Source organism: Rhinoraja longicauda, chromosome 12 (assembly GCF_053455715.1).
Source record: "Rhinoraja longicauda isolate Sanriku21f chromosome 12, sRhiLon1.1, whole genome shotgun sequence".
Classification (NCBI taxonomy): Eukaryota; Metazoa; Chordata; class Chondrichthyes; order Rajiformes; family Arhynchobatidae; genus Rhinoraja; species Rhinoraja longicauda.
This window is the reverse complement of record NC_135964.1, coordinates 33,897,475-33,915,358: the sequence shown is the minus strand read 5'-3', so window position 1 is coordinate 33,915,358 and position 17,884 is coordinate 33,897,475.

Below are 17,884 nucleotides of genomic sequence, written 5' to 3'. Positions count from 1 at the left end.
ACAAGAAGAAACACCCCATCTATATGTAACTTGTCAGTATGTGTGTGTGGGCATGTGTGTGGTATAATATATTCTCTCTGCATTTAAACAATGTTTTATTTTTCTGGGTTTTTTTCAAAAGTGACTTACTCCACGTTTCCCTCATTCTAATCCATTTCCCAAGGATTTGCCCATGCATTTAACCTAACCATTGAATCTGGGTCTCTGGAGCTGTAAGGCAGCAATTCTACCACTGCATCACCGCGCCGCCCTTATTTATGTGACATTGTTTGTGGGTGCTTTTTGCGGGCACATTGGTTGCACCACCGTGCTGCCCTGTTGTGGACGATTACAACCAACGCATCAATCTCCCTACAGCCTCTTCTCTGAAGATCTCTGAAGGTCCATGCCAACAAGACTAGTCTCCAGCATCTTATGTCCAATAACTGGAATTGTTTCCAGTTCTTCCCTTTTGCCGTATATTTACTTTTTTTTCAGCAGATTCAAAATATTTGTTCAAAGTCTAGCTCATTTCCTTATAGCCCATTATGAATTCCCAAGTTATTTCCTCTTTGGTACTAATATTTATCTCAGTTACTCCCTTCCAGTATATACACTTGTAGAAGGCAACTGCTCTTTTTGGGTTATATACTCGTTTATTTTCATCATCCACTTTATTATTTCTTTACATTGAGGTTGGGGGGAGAACCATTCACACATCAGCTCGCATTTTATCATTGTGCATAGTATGGGGCATTGATCTCTTAGTCAACAGCCCCAGATCTTTCTCCTGCTGAAAGGTGGGTGTTGTTGAATGGAGATAAAGCAGTGTATTTGAAGAATGCAATAGGCTAACATGGAACATAGCTGGTTTGTAGGTGTTAGTGAGGGTGCACTTTGGGACCATCGCCATAGTTCAATTAGTTTTTAAATACTTATGGAAAGGACAGAACTAGTTCACAAGTTAAAGTTCTAAATTGGAGCAAGGTGAGTTTTGACAGCATTGGAGAAGTCATTGGTTGATTGGAGAAGTCATTTGTCTGGCAAGTGCGAGGCGCTTAAAAGTCTGATAGTCAGAATTCAAGGTCTGCGTGTTCCTGAGTAAAGGGCAAGGCTGGAAGAAGCAGGAAACTCCGGATGATAAGAAATATTGAGGATCTGGTCAGAATAAAAGGAGGCATGGATCAGATACAGGTGACTAGGAGCAAGTGAATCCCTGCAGGAGGATAGGGGATGCAGGATGGTTCTTCAGGAGGAAATCAGGAGAACAGAAGGGGAGCATGAGCTGGCTTTGGCAGAGAAAATTAAGGAGCATTCAAAGAAAGTTTATTAGTACGGGGAAAGGAATAACTAGGGAGAGAATAATGTCCCTCAAAGACCACAGTGGACAACTACATGTGATGCTGCAGGGCATGGATGCGTTCCTCAATGAGTGCTTCTCTGTGGAGAAAAACAAGAAGATTATGGCACTCAGGCAATCAGGGAAATGGGCAGCATGGTGTCACAGCGGTAGAGTTGCTGCCTTACAGCACTTGCAGCGCCAGAGACTCGGGTTCGATCCCGAATGCTGGAGCTGCCTGCACAGAGTTTGTACATTTCCCCGTGACTGCATGGGTTTTCTACGGGTGTTCCGGTTTCCTCCCACACTCCAAAAGACGTACAGATCTGTAGGTTAATTGGCTTGGTATGAGTGTAAATTGTCCCTAGTGTGAGTATAGGATAGTGTTAAAGTGCAAGGATCGCTGGTCGGTGCGGACTCGGTGGGCCAAAGGGCCTGGTTCCACACCGTATCTCTTAACTAAACTAAACTAATCTAATGGAATAGTCAATGTTAGAGTGGAGGAGGTCCTAGATGTCTTAAAGCTTATGAGGGTAGATAAATATCCGGGTAGGAAGGAACTGCAGATGCTGGTTTATACTGAAGAGGATATAACAAAAAGTTGGAGTAACTCAGCGGGACAGGCAGCATCTCGGGAGAGAAGGAATGGGTGACGTTTCGATAAATCTCTGCATCCTGGACAAGTATACATGAGAACACTGTGGAAACCTTGAGAAGAAATATCAATAGCCCTGGTTGGAATATTGGTATTGGTTTATTATTATCATGTGTACCAAGATAGAGTGAAAACTTGAATTGTGTGCTATCACACCATATGGAAGGATATGGGCAGCTGGGATAGTGTAGCTGGGACATGCTGGCAGGTGTGGGCAAGTTGGGCCGAAGGGCCTGTTTCCACACTGTTTCAGTCTATGACTTTGACTATAAGTCAATGGATATTTTTAAGGTGGAGATTGACAGATTTCTGATTAGTATGGGTGTCAGGGGTTATGGGGAGAAGGCAGGAGAATGGGGTTGAGAGGGAAGATCAGCCATGATTGAATGGCGGAGTAGAATTGTTAAGCCAAATAGCCTAATTTTGCTCCTAGAACTTATGAACTTATGAATGTACCCTTTCCTTCTTAATCACCCTTTCCTGGCAATCTGCCTGGTTACTTGTGCCCACTTCTAGACATTCCTTGATGCAATATGGGCAGCTGCTTTTGCGATTTGTCCTGTTATGTCTCGCACAACCAAACGTGCACTGTAATGTAACGGTTAATGCTAATAAATTATTCCTGTCATGACTGTTGTAACTTCAGTGAGTTTTTGCAATCAATCTATTCGCTGATTTATTTTCCACCAAGTTTCAATGCCTGAACCATATGCTCAACACACCCGTCCATTTTACCTTAATTGAAAAATTACAACATGTAATTCCGTTGATGTTACTCAGCGGAAACATCAGCATATGGGACACATTACTGTACTGAGCAACCTCTGAATTCATGGAATGTGCACACTGTATGGTCTCAGTAAGAGAGTGCCTGATGTGGCAGAGGATGCACTGCTAACTTTTACAGAAAAATCTTGTATTTCACATATATATCGGCAATAGCATCAATAATATCCTGAAAAACCAAATGTAGGATTAGACATTGTAAATAGACAAATGGCTCCATTAAGTCTGGGTCCCTAATAATACGTCTTATGCGAATCAATTTATTGTAGGAAATTTTACTGTGCTGTGATACACATGGAGATGCAAAGGCACCAAGAGACTCTCTTCTACAACTGACAACTTCAATGGTCAAGTTTCTTGAAATAGTATGTGGATAGTCCAACCCAAGAAGGGAACATACTGGAGCTTGTGTTGGGAAATGAGCCTGGCCAGGTAACCAGTGTCTCACAGAGTACCAGTGGAAGAGCATTTTGGGGATAGTGATCACAACTCTGTAAGTTTTAAGATTGTTTCGAATAGGGAGAAGACCAGACATTGCTGGAAGTTACTAAAGTGGAGTGAGGCTAAATACAACTTTATTAGGCAGGAGCTTGAGAGGATACTCTGTGAGCAATAGTTATTGGGTAAGTCCATGCCTGACATGTGGAAGTCGTTTAAGCAGTTGATTGAAGTTCAGAATCGGCATGTTCCCGTGAGGAGGAGGTATAAGGATGCCAAGATAAGGGAAGCTTGGATGACCAACGACGTTGTCAGTTTGGTCAAAAAATAAAAGGAAGCACTTGCAAGGTTTAAGAAGATGGGATCAGACAAGGCCTTTGAGGAATATAAAGAAAGGAGGAAAGAACTCAAGCGGGCAATTAGAAGGACCAAAAGGAGCCACAAAAAGGACTTGGCAAATCAGATTAAAGAAAATCAGAAAGCTTGTTATACTTATATTAAAACCAAGACTCTTGATTTGTTCTTGGGATCTTTTGGTAATCTGCCTACCTATCTGTTCATCTATCTCCTGCTTGCTATTGGGGTATTAGGCTTGCAGTCCTATCTTCTCCCTTTTTTTCCATATATATCTAGGGAGAAGGTAGGACTTCACAAGGATGGATAAAGGAGGAAATTTGTGCTTGAGGTCTGGGAATGTAGGTGAGGTACTAAACAAGTACTTTGCATCTGTTTTCACCAAGAAGAAGGACATGGAGGACAATATGATCAGTGTGGAGCATACTAATATGCAAGGGCAGTTTGAGATCAAGATGGAGGAGGTGTTGGGCTCCTAAAGGGTATTAAGGTGGATACATCCACAGGACCTGATTATATTTACCCTAGGTTATCGTGAGAGACAAGAGAGGAGGTTGCGGGAGCCTTGACAAAGATCTTTACATCTTCTCTAGCCACAGTCAAGGTCCCATAGGACTGGAGAGTAGCTAATATTTTCCTTTATTTAAGAAGGGAAGTAGAGAGAATCTATGTCCTACATATCCTCATTTCACACAATTCTCTTCTCTTCCTCTCTCTGTCTCCAGTCATCTTGGCTTGTAGCTGACCACAAGTACCAAATACAAAACCAAACATCACAATTGGGCAAAGACACAAAATGCTGGAGTAATTCAGTGAGTTAGGCAGCATCCCTGGAGAACATGGAAAGGTGCTATAGACACAAAATGCTGGAGTAACTCAGCGGGACAGGCAGCATCTCTCGAGAGAAGGAATTAGTGACCTTTCGGGTCGAGACCCTTCTTCAGACGGGTCATTAGGTGACATTTTGGGTTGGGACCCTTCTTCAGACTAATTAGTCTGAAGAAAGGTCCCAACCCGAAACGTCAACCATCCTTATTCTACAGGGATGCTGCCTCATCTGCTTAGTTACTCCAGCATTTTGTGTCTTTTTTGGTAAACCAGCATTTGCAGTTCCTTGTTTCTCCATCACAACTGGGCACCCTTATGCTTACCCTTGCTACCTCTGGCACTAGCTTTTTATGTGTCTTCCCAGTTGCCCAGACCCCACACCATGCCTTCCAAGCTAGTGGAAGGCCGCTGTTTGTCAGATGCACCTCGCCTGAGATGTGGCCTGAGAAGATCCACTTTAGACGACACCCTCTCTCCGTGAATGGCACCGGTCTGGACTGGTTGGCAGGGACGTTGGTGCATTGACAGAGGTTTCAGGTCAAACACTATCAATGTGAGAAATCAGCCAATCTGTTCTTCTCTCTAATGAGATAGAGGAGGTTCAACTGGTTATCTATTGCAGGATGATGGTGGGGTGCCTTTTTTAACATGCTTCTGCAAGTTTTCCCCTCCTCCCCTCTCCTTCCTATGCCCACCCCCACCCTGCTGCACACCCATTTCTCCCCCTATCCTGCCTTTTCTTCCCTCATCCCCTTCCACCCTCCCACTGGCTTTACATTCACTCCTCTCCTTATCTGAACCCACTTGTCTCCTTTTCATCTCTAGCCTTTGTCCACCATCTACAATCAAAATCCCCCTCACCCGTATCCATCGAAGAAAAGTCTTGAGCCAAATTATCACCCATTCCTTCTATCCAGAAATGCTGCCTGTCCCGCTGAGTTAGTCCAGCTTTTTGTGTCCACCTTCCATCTATCACTTGCAGGCTTTGTCCCACCCTCACCTCTTTTCCAGCTTGTTGCCCCCTTCTACAACCAGTATGAAGGAGGGTCCCGACCTGAAACATCGCCTATCCATTCCCTCCACAAATGCTGCCGGCCAGCCTGTTGAGATACTGCAGTACTCTGTGTTTACACTCTCACCAGTGTTGTCCAATTTAACCCTGAAATGACCAGTGCTGGTGAATCACACACTGTGATCTCTGCACACAGTCACCACTGTGGTTCAGTTTTGTCCTGGTCTATCTGGAGTCTTCCCTTTCCCTGTAGGGAGTGCAAGCGGTAACGTATTCTCCACTTCCTATGGAAGAGGGTGTCGAGGGCAAGTTACGTTTTGGTGAACTTTAACGTGCTGGGGAACATCTTGCTCCCATCATCCCCCTGTGATTCTGCAGGCCTGGATAATGAAGACATTATATTCTTGTCATCTTGTCATCTGCAAGTCAGTGTGCACTCAGGTCATTAACATTCTGGTGATATATAGTCTGCAGTGTGACCATCTGACCACACTGTTTAAGACCCACACATGATGAGCGGTTGATGACAATTATGATGTTAATGTCTTCTCACATTTCCTTTGGGTCGCATGGCCAGTTCAGTCCATCAGGTTCATTGCAAAGACCTGCAAGGGCAGACAGAAAGAAGGGATGGGTTAATTGAGCAGATTTAAGAGCAGGCATCAGGCTTGTTTATAACTCACTGGCTTCACCCATGATGTTAAGAACGAAGCCCTCCATGAGCACAGAAGATTGCCAGCATTTGTTGCCTGAAGTCCCCCTGCAATTATGTGCTATGTCTCGTTGAAGCGAGAAACACATGCCTTTGAAATTGCTGTTCGGAGAAATGAAGAGCAGATGCTGAAAGTGAGAGAGAGCTGCTGGCAAAAGTAAGACAAAGGCTGATTCTTAGAACTGGACCTCCTTGAGCAAATCTGCAGGCCTTGACGGCATAAACTCCGACAATCAGCTGTCCAATTGCTGGGAAGTCCTGATGGTTTGGCGTCAGCTCACGGGGTGATGTTCCTTGCATTCTCTTTAAGCTCATTGCACCCAGTTTTCTGTCCTCCTTTTAGACACACTAGGGCCCCATTCCCACGCTCACTTTAAATTCACCTGGTTCACTGAAGAATTTCTAGAACTACTATATAAAATCTTAGAAAAAGCTGAAAATGCTTATGTGTATTAATAAGAGTAACATTTAATAATCCAGAATATCCAGTGTGGCACCATTAAAATCTCAAGGATCTCAGACAGATGGAGTTTGGACAACTAGAACTCTCAGCATTTATTTATCCCGTACTTACAAGATTGCCAATCCACTGCATCCTCAAGGGACGGCAGGGAAGGCAAGATATCAAAAACAATTCCCTGATTCTGAATTGGATCACTAAGATCAAAGAAAGATGAAAGCGATATTTTGGGACATTGGCAGCAAGTATCACGTATCCAGTGGAAGTGCACTTTCAGTCGTGAGCTTATGGACATCTGAGAAGTGATTCAACCATTCCATTCTTTCCTTTATTGACCACCGATGATACTACCTTGCTGAAGAGGACCGAGGCTCTTGATTTAGTTTACTGACGGAATTGCTAAAGGCAGGTTTATCCAGGGTTCCATGATATTTCTGGCAATGTGTAAAATGAGAACTGTTTCTGCTGCTGTTACCTGAGCACTCACCTACATGATCACCATTAAAGATAGAAAATTTGCGTCAATAACAAACTGCTCTGTGCCTGTACTGAGCAAAAATAAGAGAGCTGTTTGACTGGTGTCCTCCCATTATAGCTTAATTGAGAGGTCTAATTCTATTATCTGTGACTGTTTCTTTTGCATTCCAGTTGCCATGGTTTCAACAAGATACAGGCTTGAATATAAGATATTAGATTGGTAGACAGCGCAAAATGCATATATTTGCAATGATCTCTTATAATTTAGTAAAAATAATGGAAATCAGCAAATGTCAACCAGGAAATGTAAATTAATTTTGCCACCAATACATGTGCTCTTTGTATACCAAGCACTGGCAATATTAAGACTAATACGGAAAGTACATTTAGTTCCATCTTATTATCCAATATGAATTAATTCTGCAGTGAAGTGTCAGACTGAAACTATCTACACTTTAACAAATTATATTAAATATTTGAGATCAAAGTGAAGAGCCACCACCATAAGTCAACATTGTGTCTTTTACGGATGTGCGTTTTGACCTATTAGTGGAAAGTAGTAGGTGTCACATGGAGAATTCTTGCCACTCTATCTTATCGTACTAAAGTATACCAAGTGATCTATCTCATTTCCTTCAGGACATACGCCATACAACATGTCAATGGATAGCTTTGTTACAAACAGGTGGCCGATCAATACTTTTAAAACTTGACTTGAATCTTTGATATATCATTGGCAACTGGAATGAACTGATTCATTGTACAATTGAAATGATTCTTACTTTTGAAATGTAGAATCATGACAACTCCTCCAGCCGGCGCGTTTATCGAGCCCCCAGGCACTAACAGGAGTACTAGAAAAGACAATGTGATAGATCAACCACAAAATGATAGAATTGCTCATCAGGTCAGCCAGCATGTGAGGAATTCACGTCAAAGGTTGATATTCTTTCCGTTTGTTTTCTGACAATCCTGCAGCCAACACCACATTCCTTTGCAACCCACGCACTCCAGAACACCAGGTGTTCCCAGGTGGCACCACCAGCAGTGGCTGCCTCGCCAACAGTCTGTCTGTCCTTTCTTCTTTTTGTTAGTTTTAGTATGTGTTAAAAAGTATGTTTTAGTGTTCCTTGGTTTGTTTTATGTGAGGAGGGGGGTGTTGAGGAAAACCTTTTTTCAATCTCTTACCTCGACGGTGATGCAAATTTTTCCACATCACATCTCCGTCAGCACTGCGGCCTAACATCATGGTCTTTCCTGGAGACCGACGGGCGCTCCAAACCGCAGGAGTCTGCGGGACTTTAACATCGCGGAGCTTGCGATCCCTTTGCTGGGGATAGAAGTTCAAACCGCAGGGCCTGTGGACTTTAACAACATGAAGCCCGCGGTCTCTGGTAAGAAAAGGCCGACTTGGGAGCTCTATGCCACGGAGAGAGATTCAACCGCCCCGACGCGGGAGTTTCAATCAACCGGACGGGGGCTTCGATTGTCAGCTGCCCCGACTACGGATGGTTTGAACTTTATTGCCTTCCATTCACAGTGAGGAATGCGGAATCCACTGCGGTGGAAGTTTATGTTAAATTTTATGTGGTTGTGTGTCTTTTTGCTTTTCACTTAGTATGGCTGTATGGTAACTCAAATTTCACTTTACCTTAATTGGTACGTGTCAATAAACTGACCTCGAAACCTTGAAACTTTTACTTTCTAGATCAATTCAATGTATCAATCATCATAAAGTCTGGTTACGTCTTTCTGCCAATGCAAAGAGTTCCGTATATCTAGTCTATATTGGAGTGCTACTGATATTCTGATAAATCCAAGATCAATAAATCCACTTGATTACATGGTGCTCAGGATTGGAAATCCAAGTGCAATCAATGTACCTTTCACTCCTTGTCATGCTCAGAATGTCACAGAGCTGGTAAAGTGCATTGAAGTGTACTTACCATTGTAATGTAGAAATACAGCATGGATTATAAAATAAAGGTGAGAATTTTGTATTCCAAGCACTGCTCAAACAGGAGGAAGTGTAAGTCTGCAGGAAGAAGAGCACTGAACAAATTGAACTGGGATCGAGGGAAGAGACCTGGGTTCGTTCCTGATTATGGGTGCTGTCTGTACGGAGTTTGTACATTCTTCCCATGACCTGTATGGGTTTTCTCCAGGATCTCCAGTTTCCTCCCACGCTCCAAAGACATACAGGTTTGTAGGTTAATTGGCTTGGTATAATTGTAAAATTGTCCTTAGTGTGTGTAGGGTAAGGTTTGTGTGGGGATCGCTGGTCAGTGTGGACTCGGTGGGGTGAAGGGCCTGTTTCTGTGCCCTTTCTCTAAACTAAACTAAACTAAACTCTGGAGAAAATGAACGCATGATGTTTCAGGTCGGGACCACATTTTCTCCAGAGATGCTGCCTGAACCACCAAGTTACTCCAGCCTTTTGTGTCCATCTTTGGTATCAACAAGCATATGCTATTCATTTTTATTACATTTATTCCACCTTAGAGCAGCATTAACTTGGACTGATTACAGGCACTAATGAAAATGTTCAAGCTCTTTTCAAGTGCTAAGGCAATCAACACTGTGGTTCGAAGCAGAAAATATTATAATTACCAGGCAGCACGTCCAATTATCTGGCAGTGTCCCTTACTGATGATATCAGCATGACCTCTCTCTATGCTGTCATAAACAAGAAAGAGTGTACAGTGCTATAAGGTGCGACGTAATGTGGACCCGCAGAGGCAGAGGTATTGACACACAATGTACTCGAGTTATCTGCGGATAACCGAAAAATATGGCCTCATCAGGTAGATGCACAGAATCTCTTGCTCAGAGTAGGGGAATCAAGGACCAAAGGACATGGGTTCAAGGTGAAGGGGAAAAGATCTAATAGGAATCTGAGGGGTAACCTTTTCACACCAAGGGTGGTGGGTGTATGGAATAAGCTGCCAGAGGAGGTAGTTGAGGCTAGCACTATCCCAACGTTTAAGAAACAGTTAGACTGGTACATGGATAGGACAAGTTTGGAGAGTTATGGACCAAGCGCAGGCAGGTGGGACTAATGTAGCTGGAACATGTTAGCTGGTGTGGGCAAGTTGGGACGAAGGGCCTGTTTTACTACACTGTATCACTCTATGACTATATCTGCTCATCTGATTTCTTTAATGTGTATACCATTGATTCTGGGAGTGGGCATCAGTGGGCATTTTGTGTTGCCTGACCTCTGTTGCCCTGACAACAGAACCTGGTAGTCATGTTGACTGGGTGCATAGACAGACCAGATGGAATAGTGAACTGTCCTCACATCACTGATGAATGAATGCAAATCTGTTGTATTGCCGTAGATCTGAATGTTCTGATGCAGTCTACAAATCAGATCTCTTTTACAAGCATTAATGGACGCTGTGTATTTTAACTATTTTCATTGTCTATGTAGACCGAGTACATGACAGGCAGGCCATGTGCAGTTATAGGAGAAAACACAATTGCTCTGCTACTCCATGTCTATGAATTATGGAATGAGTGGACAGCACAGTGATAGCCAGTAGAGCAGCTGCCTTGCAATACCAGAGACCCCAATCCTCACCCCATGTGCTGTCTGCATGACGTTTGTCCATTGTTCCTGTACCTGCTGGGTTTCCTTCAGGTGCTCTGGTTTCCTTCAGGTGCTCTGGGTTTCTCTCACATCTTGGCAACGCATTGTTTTAGAAGTTCAATTGGCACAATGAATTGTCCCTAGTGTGTGGATGAGTGCTGCAGTCTGAGGGAAGTTGTTGGAAAGAGTGGGGAAATTTAAAAATAGGGTTAATGTGGGATCTGTGTAAATGGGGCGGTTAACGGTCAGTGTGGACTCGGGAGGCTGCAGGGCCTTTCTCTGTGCTATATCTCTCTACAACTCTATAAACCAGGTATCTATACCTACTGCTCTCCCTCTCCAGAAAAGATGATTAATTATCAGCACACCCCACCTCATTCCCCACGCTAGCATTTCCTTTCCCTTCTTCCCTGCAGATCAACACAATCCCGATCACAACAACACGTAGCTAAGTGCAAACCAACCCCTCTACAGACATTTAGAAGGCACTTACTATTTCAGGTTGACTGCTCTATAGTTTGTGGGACAACATGAAAGCTTCCCGAGTCAGTCTGAAGGAGCCATTGGAATAAAAAGTCACACTTGTTGAAGCTCCTGAGCCTCAATGAGTTTGTCCAACACTTCACACTGTGGTCAAACAGGGAAGACAGATGTTACACATCAGTATGTTTTTTTGCCATTATCATAAACCTGTGACTTCTGATTTCCAATCCTTCTGCCAACAGAAGCAGCTTAACTTGAGTGTCTTTGTTTCAAGGTGAACAATCCCATAATCACTCTGTACAACTGAAGTGTTTTTTTCCTGGTTTTCAAACTAATAAATCTCTTCCACATCTTGACCTCCTACCTAATATGTGGTTGCCCAGAAATGCACTCATTTTCTTCCCACTGAGCCTTTAAGTATCAAGTGATTGATATAGGACCAATTAGTTTGCACATTTCCATCAGGATGAAACTTTATGCTGTGTAATGTCAACAGCAAAGGCTTTTATTCCATTAAGATGTAACTGGTACCCAACCACTTGAGCAGAACATCAACACCGGCACCCAGTGCCACTGTTGAAGGCAATGTTTCAATGCCGCCGTTTTATCAAAAAATAAAAGCTGAAAGGCAACTACATGGACAAGGCACCTTACACCTGAATCATTTCTCTCTTCATAGAAGCTACCTGACCAGCTGTGTGGTGTGGCTGAAACATCTTGCTGGTAAGGCCAGAGGAAGCAGATTCTGTGGAAAGCTTCCAAAGAGAGCCTACTGTAAATGTAGATAAATGAACTAGTGGAGCCATGATGAAAGGTCAGGTGAGTGGGATCAATTGGAGGGTATTTCCAAAAGGCTGGTTTGGTCAGATGGGACGAGGAGCTTCTTCCGTTGCCAATTACATTACCAGCTGTGTCCGATAATGACTGATATGAAAACGTTATCTGTGTGACTAATGAGTCGCTTAATACTGATTGCACTTTTCAATCATTTTATGCGACCTCAATGCTTGGGGTCATGAGACTCTAATCAGGTTCTAATTGGCCCTCCTTCAATTATATTATCATCGTGGCAACGTGAAAGACTACAAAGTAGTCCAAAATTAAGCATAGTCGCTGATTTCTGGAGTGCACGTATATCAATTCGATATGACTCATTAATAGCATCGATGCCACGAGTAATGTAAACTGCTCTTTCTCTCTCTCCATGGACACAGATTTAAATTCATGTGATAAAATTAATTAAGTGGTGCACAAAGCACTGGTCGGCTTCACCTCCGTGTGTGCACTGCATTGTAACTCCCTTGAAATTATTATTTTTTAAAACCTCAGATGCTGGAACAAAAGCAGAAAATGCTGGAAACACTCAGCAGGTGAAAGACTCTTCTCTGTTGCACAAAACCATCTCCAGCTCTCACCTCTAGCTTTGTTTTTCACATGAACTTAAAACAATGTCCCCAGGTTATTGCCTCTGCTGCAAGTGAAAAGATAATTTGCTTTTATGGGCTCATAACAATTGTGAATGGAATCATTGCTTTCCAATACTTAGAATATTTGTCTCACAAAATGCTGGAGTAACTTAGCAGGTCAGGCAGCATCTAGGAGAGAAGGAATGGGTGACATTTTGGGTCGAGACCCTTCTTCAGCTGGTAGAGCTGCTGCCTCACGGTACCACAGACCCAGGCTCAATCCTGATCTCTGCTGTCTTTACGGAGTTTGCATGTTCTCTCTGTGGCCGCATGGATTTCCTCCGGGTGCTCCGTATTCCTACCATATTCAAAGACGTGTAGATTTGTAGGTTAATTAGACTGTGAAAGATTGCCCCAGATGTGCAGGAAGTGGGTGAGAAAGAGAGATAACATAGAACTGGTGTGAACGTGTGATCGATGGTCAGCATGGACTCAGTGGACCGAAGGGCCTGTTTCCATGGCACAACTCTAAAGAACTAAACATCCCATCTCAGGAGAGGAAACGGACAAGGACTGAGTATTACAGTTAAGTGGGAGACACAACTTTTTACCAGTATCTATATACTAAAACTCTCGTTTGTTAGCTTGTTTGGCTGAACTTTAGCCAAAACGGTACAGGATAGCGCAACAATTTTAGGCCCACCTTACTCACCATTGCCACTTTAGTGATAATGCAAGTAGTTTCATTGAAATCGGTGTTATATTTTTAGTTATTCACATTTTAAAGTTTAAAAGGAGGGGGGGAGGGGGGGAGGGGAGGAGGGGGGGAGGGGAGGAGGGAAGGGGGAGTGGGGGAGAAGGGAGAGGGGGGGGTTAAGGAGAGAGGGGAGAGGACAGGGTGCTGCACCAATGCAGGAGAGGTTTGGGCCCAACGGGTCCACTTGGTCTAGTGTTGATTAAAAAAGTCTCTTGACGTGTTTACGCATCCATTGATGCTTGATGGTCCACTTCAGATTTACAAAAACTCCTCAATACATGGCCAATTTTTGCTCTGTCAATGGTCAATGGTGCTTTATTGTCGCATGTGCAAATGTATAGTGATATTCTTCTTTTGCACAGAATTCAGTAAGGTATTGCCATAACTAATCACAATTCCCGATTAGCAAAGTGTGCAGAAATAGTCCACTAAGACCGCATGCAATAGGGGCAAGTCTCTGGCGCTATTTTCAAAGTCCAGTCCGCGCTCTAGACGTTATGAGTGGCGCCCGATCCAGGCAAGCCGCAGGCTACTGCAGAGCCTTCAGCCATCGCTTTCCTTGGACGTCTGGATCATCAAGCAAACCAAAGTCCCTCTCATCACCTGTCCACCTTAGTGCCACTGAGGAGCTTCCTGCTGCCGAACAAGACCAGGGTTCATTTCAGGCTTTGTTCCTCGCGTCCGTCGTCACTGAGAGAAAGTGAGGATCAGGATTTGGACGGGCTGGAATTGTGCAAGCAATTTGTAAAGCTCACATGAATAGAAGGAGGCCATTCAGCCTGTCTAACCTGTTCTTCTAATCAATCAATGCACAGCTGATCTGTACCTCAAACCCAGTTCTCCATCAACCTTTTAATACCTAAAACTTCCGATCTTCATTGAAAGCTGTAGTTGAGTAGCAACATCTTCCTGGAAAACAAAATTCCAAATTTCTGTTCCAGATATTGTATGGAAAGCTACCTTTAATTTCCTTCCTGAATGTTATGTTTTAAGATTATTTCTGCCTGGTCTCCCACACCATCAGGGATAGATTCTCTTTTCCTAACATTGTATCCTTTTAAGATTATCCATCAAGTAAAATTTCTCTCAAACTCCCAAACCTTGGGAAACTAACCCCAAGTTTACTCACAACTTAAGCGTGATACAGTACGCCAGCAGGTCAGGCAACATCTGTGGATAAAGAAACAAAGAGAAGGTATCTGTTTTTAGGGAGGGATGTCTTTCCGTACCGATGTTCCATGCCCACCACTGCCTACCCTCAGTGCTGATACCTCCAGGACCCAACCTGTAGAGTCCAGCCTCTCCACCCTAAGAGAATGATCTTTTCCCAAGTCATTCACACAATCTCGCACGATCCTGAAATTCTACCATGTCCAATTCCTGCTGGACCTTCCGCAGGGTCTTTCCCTGAATTCTGCAGTGCCTACACCCAAACCCTTGCCCAATTACACACAAATATCCCCCTCTGAATACAGCTCGATTGTGTATTTAACTTCTTGATTCCTATTGTACAATCTGGCAATTCATCATTTTATGCCACTATTTAATCTATTGAAGTCTTCAATCATTTCTTCCCAGTGCACTAGTTGTCTCTTAACCATCACTTCCATAGTAGATGAAAGACTAGTGTCGGGAAGTGTGCCAAAATTATTCAGTCATGCGTGACACCAGGCACCTCACGTAGGATAGAATTTTGTTGCTATAGGGTTCTTGTGCTAAAGGGATCTGCACAGCATCAATTTAATGTCTGTCTGACAGTACGTTTCTTGGTCAATCTCCTACATAAGTTTATCCTTAGCCAGACCTTGTAAAGTTGTAAAGCTCAATGCCTGCAATTGTGTAGAGTTAATCCAATGCAGGCACGTGAAGCAAGAAATAACTTCCGTATTTTTCACCAATTCAAGATGTCTTAAATTCACTTTAACCATTTAGTACTTTGAACTGTAATCATTGTTGTAATGTAAGAAGTTTAGCATCGCAGTTATGTACACAAAGCTACAATAAACCCCTGTGGGATAAGAGAGTAGATCTTTAATCTCAGCAATGCTGAGTGAGGGTTTTACATCAGTGAGACCATTGGGAGGAATGGAGTGATCTTCTAGAAATTGTCCCCCAGTTTGATCGTGACTATGGGTGGGTGCTGTCTGCACAGAGTTTGTACCTTCTCCCTGTGACCGCTTGGGGTTTCTCCAATTGCTCCAGTTTCCTCCCACATTCCAAAGACGTGCAGGTTTCTAGGTTAATTGACCTGTAAATTGTCCCTAATATGTAAGATGGAACTAAATGCATGGGTGAACATTGGTCAGCACAGACTCGGTGGGCCGAAGGGCCTGTTTCCACTCTGTATCTCTGAGCTAAAAATAAAGTATTTGGGTGTAAAGCACATGTGGTATGTTCTTTATTGAATTAATACTACTTTGAGAAACTTCTCACTTCTTTGCTTATAATATGCTCATCGTTAGAAACTTCTAATATTTCTGATATTGCACCTCATATTCTGCTTGAGTAGCTTTGAACTTAACGTTATGAACAAAGAATTTTCCAATTTTAGGCAACAACCCAACTCCCATTCCCCTCCCCCTATTTTCCTTTCTCTTCCTAGTGCTCCACCCAAATGCACACACAATTCTCCCACTGTCCCACTTTTTTGTTGTCTGGGCTGATATATCAGTGAATGGGTTTTTTTAAACTCTAGAAATCAGAAGATGATATTAGTTAAATCAACTATGAAGTTTTTGGATTCATGTAACAATGCAGGTGATTCATTCATGCCCTATAAGGTCTTGGCCTGGACCTGATGACACATAGTTCACCTTTAGCCGCCTTCTGAGGTTAGATGATGTTGCACCAAGTTGCTACAAAATGAATGATTAATGGTCAAAAAGAAGACCTGGCATTGTATATTCAAGATGACTAGGAATGTGCAATGAAGACCAATGATACAAGAGTGGGTGGAAGGATATATTGTGATGATGATATTGCAACTCTGCAGTGGAGTGAGGATAGGTTGAGTGAATGGGTGAAGACTTTTCAAATGGAGTTTAATGCGGGACAGTGTGAGGTCATAAGAGGATTCCAAAGGCAGATTACTATGTAAATGGATGGAGACTGCAAATGAGTGAAGTGTAACAAAATCTAAGTGTTCTAGTGCATCAATCACAAAAAGTCAATAGGCAGGTGGAAAAAGATGTTATGATAACAAACAGAATAGGAGTAAATAGGAGTAATAGGAGTAAAGAGGTCCTTCTGCAGTTGTACAGGGCCTTGGTGAGACCACATCTGGAGTATTGTGTGCAGTGTTGGTCTCCTAATTTGAGGAAGGACATCCTTGCTATTGAGGCAGTACAGCGTAGGTTCACAAGGTTAATCCCCGGGATGGCGGGACTGTCATATGAGGAAAGATTGGAAAGACTGGGCTTGTATTCACTGGAATTTAGAAGGATGAGAGGGGATCTTATAGAAACGTATAAAATTATAAAAAGGACTGGACAGGCTAGATGCAGGAAAAATGTTCCCAATTTTGGGGGAGTCCAGAACCATGGGCCACAGTCTAAGAATAAAGGGGAGGCCATTTAAAACTGAGATTAGAACAAACTCTTTCACCCAGAGTTGTGAATTTGTGGAATTCTCTGCCACAGAAGGCAGTAGAGGCCAATTCACTGGATGAATTTAAAAGAGAGTTGGATAGAGCTCTAGGGGCGAGCGGAATCAAGGGATATAGGGAGAAGGCCGGCACGGGTTACTGATTGTGGATGATCAGCCATGATCACAATGAATGGCAATGCTGGCTCGAAGGGCAAAAATGGCCTCCTCCTGCACCTATTATTCTATGTTTCTAGAATATTGTCCTTTATTGCAAAGGTGATAGAGTTTAGAAATAGGGAAGTTTTGTTATAATTGTACAGGATGTTGATGAGGCCTCACCTGGAATACTGTTCACAGTGATGGTCTCCTTCCCAAGTAGATTTGGGCATTCTCCAAATGAGTTTCACCAAGCTAATTCCTGGGTTGCCCAATCAAGAGACATAAGACAGTTTGGGTCTGTGCATATTGACATTTAGAAGAAAGAGTGTAATCCGATTGAAATTGTAATATATAAGGTCCATAAGGGTCTTGACAGGATATATGGCAGGAAGTTTCTACAAGTGGGGAGTATTGAATGAAGGAACATAATTTCATGACAAGGGACTGGCTAGGTTAATATCAAAGCACGTCATATTTTCTTCTCTGTGCATAGAGTAGTGAATCAGTGGAATTTCTGCTCCAGAGATGTGGAGAGTAGCTCATCAGAAGCATTTTAAATGGATATAGATATATTTTTGAAGAACCAGGAGATTTAAAGCTGGCACAGAGGAGTTGAGGCCTGGTGCAGATCAGACGTGATCTTGTTGAATGATAGGGCAGGCTAGAAGCTGGCCTACTCCTGCTCTTATTTTCTTGTGTTCTTGGGTCCTAGTCTTCTTGACTGGCCTCACCAGCTCTGATTATACCATGGGTTCAAATTTAAACAACAGCGACATAAAGGAGCAGCCCTTTTGAAAGAATCACCTGCTAAACATTATCCAACATGTTCCTTACATTACATCATTTCAGTTGTATGCCTTTT